The 4124-nt window shown below is 46.5% G+C and overlaps 1 pseudogene; it reads right to left on the bottom strand.

The window, feature by feature from the left end:
• Positions 1-2280: 2280 nt before the first annotated feature.
• On the bottom strand, positions 2281-2401 carry LOC147824271 (U2 spliceosomal RNA; annotated as a pseudogene).
• Between the last annotated feature and the right edge of the window lie 1723 nt (positions 2402-4124).

The following is a 4124-nucleotide window of genomic DNA, read 5'->3' as shown; positions in this document are numbered from 1 at the left end:
CCTGACCATACTTAACTTCCAGATCGGTTTTGGTGGAAGCATTATGAGGCAAGAAAGCAACTTCACTTCCAGGGTAAATATTTATTCCAGAGAGGAAAGTACTTCTCTTTCCACAGAAGTGGTTCTACGTGACCTCGCCCTAGGGCTAACTCCCCCAGCCCCAGATGCTGCTGTACCAGGGCCTCATGCATGTGGCCTCTGCTCCAACACGGGCACTCGGCCAGGCTAAGGCTGGGCCAGCCTTAGGGAGGGAATCTACCCTGTGGGCCCACGCACAAGCTCCACCTCCACCGTGGCAGGAGCTCTTCGCCAGCCCCCAATCTGTCCTGCTCCGGGAGCCCTCCTGGTCTGTAGGTCTTAGCTACAGCGGATCTCAGATTGGCACCTTCTTGCAGCAGTGCCAGTTGCAGGTTGACGCCCTGTCATCCAGAACCAGCGGTGCCTGGGCCCTCATTTCCCTTGAGGAGGCTCTGTGGCCGGGATACAGGTCTGGAGTGGGCGCGAATGTCTTGCTCATGTCTCCAGGGCCAGATGGAGTCAGCTCTGGCCTGCACCATTTTATGATGATGGAGTCCTGCTCTCCACACCCAGCTTTATGGCTTAGCAGGCCATAAAGGCCATGAGAAGCACTCAGCAACAGCAAACATCAGTGGCACACGTGTAAGGACTCTCTCTCTAGTGTGGTCCAGTGGAGAGTGAGCATTAGTTTATCCAAAGGACAGGAGTAGTAGTTCCTACTGGTGATGGCAGAACTTCGCTCGTAAATCCTGACAGTTGTTGCTCACTCTACTCCTGATAGTTGTGTGCCGCACTCACAGGTTGTCGAAGGTCCCATCCAACATCCTTTTCCACTGCTGACCCTGGAAATACCTGCAGATCTGGCCCCCGAGGCTGTTGCAAACCTGTCTCTTTTCTGGACCCCACTAACAACTGATGGCTTTCCAAGTTGCTCTGCAAATAGGAGCCAGTGGTGCCCCCAACAGAGGTGTATGTGGCCTTCAGAACCCGAAGAGGTCCAGTGGCACTGGGCCTCTTTCTTCCTGGTAGGAGGAGCCAGACAGAAACTTGAAATGAGTTTTGTTTTGTTTTGGTACCAGGGATCAAACTCGGGACCTTGTGCTTTTGAGGCAGGCGGCAGAACCACTGAGCTAAGTCCCTGGCCCTGAAATGTGTTTTGGAAGGGCCGTGCCCACAGCAGCTGAGCCCTGGAAAGGCCTCCGAGGTCTGTGGGATTGTCTCGCGCCTTCTGGCTGCTGCATCCCGTGTCTGGGGCACCAGCACCTCTTGCTCCAAGATCCCATCAGCGTTCTGCCACCAAGTGTAATGGCGTTGACAAAATGCTCAGTGAAGCATGTTCCCAACACACAGCTGGCAGTTAGGACAGGAGGATGTCCTGCTGTCCCATCACTGCCCCTAGCTTCCGGCTTCCGAGCAGCGGACATCCCGGAGCTGCTCTGCACACACCTGGCCCAGGATGGGGCGGCTCTGGAGTGGGTGTCCAGCAGGAGCTGCAGGGCCGGTGAGTGGGCAGGAGCGCAGCAGGCCCTGCATCACCCCTGGGAACAGCAGAGCCAGCGCCTCTTCTGGTCCTGGCTTCCGGTGACCAGCAGCAGAGCAGTGGGAAGGACATTCTGAAAATGCTGCTCCATCTCAGCTAAGTGGCACAGTCAAAATTGTCACAGCAGGAAAGCTTTGATCCCAGGTCTGGACATAGCAAACGCCTTGGGAGCAAGAACCTCCCTAAATGCCTGCAGCAAGGAGAAGTGTCCCAAAGGCTGGAAGTCCAGGATCTCCTCCCATCTGTTTCAGGCACAGTAAAAGAAAAGGGTGAGGCTCGCAAGACTATCCCAGTGAGGGCAAAGCCAAGAAGACTGCAGAACACAGGAAAAAGGCTGAGGAAAGCTGAGAAACAGATGGGGGGAGCACATCTGTCCTGTATGAGCAGCAGCTTCCAGGGCCCCCGGAGGGCAGCTATGACCCAAGTCGAAGAGGGGCATGGGCTCCCTGTGCTGTCAGGCATACGGCGGTCACTACAACAGCTCAAGTCCTAGGAAAAGCTACTCGTGTAATTCCACTTGAGATATATTCACTAAATTTACAATAGCTGTCACTAATGTAACCTATTATTGTCCACAGTGAGGAGATGATTGCATATGAAACACTGTGAACAGTACTTCGATACCAGATAGGATGGCCTCTTGGTTCTAATAAGTCCAACTCTCTCTGAAATTTAAGTGGATTTGCAGATCTGTGGCAAATTTAGTGCCTGGAATCGCCTGCAGGGAGTTCCAGGAGCTCTCAAAGCCTTTAAAAAATTACATAATATAAACACGGTGAGCAGGGATCCCTGTAATAAGATCAGATACTACACTTGATCTTAGCCAAAAGGCCGAGAAGTGATGCCCTGTAATGTGATGTCTTTAGCTCTTGGGAAGATACCTAAAAGGGGAATAGCTGGGTCAAATGGAATTTCTAGCTTTAGTTTTTTGAGGAATTAGGGCTGGGAATTTAACTCAGTGGTTTCGCTGCCTGCTGTGCAAGTGCAAGGACCCAAATTCGATCCCTGGTACCAAAAAAAAAAAGTTTTTTGAGGAATTTTCATACTGATTTCCATGGTGGTTGAGAAACCCAAATTATAAATAAAGAGCAAAATACAAGGTAGACAATAGGAAGTAGAGTGATTGATATTTCTCAAATAGGAAGGGAATCAGTAGATGGAGGGAGGAAAAGGAGATGAAAACAGATGTGTTATGTACATGCAGCACCTCCATACAGGGACTGCAGACAGTGTGTACTGCAAATGTGTATTGATAAAAACGAAATAATAAAGACATGGGAAAAAGCCAGAAAATCCCATAATACATAGGTATTTATCCTTACTAACTGTACTTTAGTTTTTGTTTGTTTGGTTCTGAGACCCAGACTGGCCCTGCACTCCAGGGTTTAAGCGATCCTCCTGCTTTGGCATCCTGGGTTGCTGGGACTACAGGTGTGCTTACGGTGCCTGGCTACCAGCTCTGTTAGATACAGGATGCTGAGGATCGTTCTCAAGCCTGCACTATTTAATTGAGAGAAGAATCCCACAGGAGGCACCAGCAATGTTGTCAGTCCTGTCACAGAAAACTGACACATTTCCCTCAAATCCAGGACAGCGAGACTTCCGACAGCAGTCTTAGCTTTTCTCAGCCCAATTTTCTCTAGTCATTAAATAAAGAATCCTAAAGAATATCTCTGAAGGCTGTTTAGAAGATTTGATTAAGTATATGTTAGAACTACAGGTGTGCGTTACATAGGTGGTATTATTAGCTACAGGTAATTGAGAACATCTGTAAAATTGCAGTGAATTCATGCTGAGAAAGTGATTTTTTATCCCAGAGTATAATTCTCCTAATATTAGAGGAATATTTGAGGCCATTTTTTTCTTAGGAAATAAAAACATTTTATTTTTAATTTTAGTCCTCTCTAAACACATTCATCAAATGCATTTAGTTGTATATGGTTTAGATTATCAGGAATTTAATTTTGAAGTAATCTTCCCCATTTTTTTAATAAGCGGAATAGGAAAGGTCATTACTTTAAGGCAGAATAGAGTATAAACATAATTTAAAAATTAAAGTCCTAATTAGGTAACTGACTTTTTTTTTACTTTAATCTTATTGGTACATTTTAGGTATACAATATAATGATATTCATCATTGGAGATTTGCACCTTTATGTGATCTATCTTGATTCTTCTTTTTCCCCCTTCGCCTGCCCTCCCTTCAACCCCTCCACCTCCCCTATTTACAAAGACTGTGTTTCTGTTTTTTCATTTTCTCATGTTAAAGCTGATGTTTTTGATATCTATGGAAATTACAGTGTTTCCTAAACTTGTAAGGTTCTCCAACTGTAGTCTTGGATAGAGGAAGGTATAAAGGAGAGTAAAAAGAGGCAGGGGTGGGAAGGTCTGAGTAATTTTACAACTTTTTTTATGTCGCTGATGTCTAATCTGAATGCTGTCTCTTATCAATCCTTACCTTAGGTCCTGGAGCTCATATAAATTATTCTGAAAATCTAAACATCTTAAAGACTCCTTTATGTCTGTTCTAGTGAAAACCCATGCTATTTGCAAAAGGCAATGGTTG

The sequence above is a fragment of the Heterocephalus glaber genome, unplaced genomic scaffold, assembly GCF_053883595.1.
Source record: "Heterocephalus glaber isolate CG9 unplaced genomic scaffold, H.glaber_assembly_v1.0 deba00001550, whole genome shotgun sequence".
In the NCBI taxonomy this organism is placed as follows: domain Eukaryota; kingdom Metazoa; phylum Chordata; class Mammalia; order Rodentia; family Bathyergidae; genus Heterocephalus; species Heterocephalus glaber.
The sequence above is the reverse complement of the archived record's forward strand: the minus strand, read 5'-3'. Positions and strand labels throughout refer to the sequence as shown.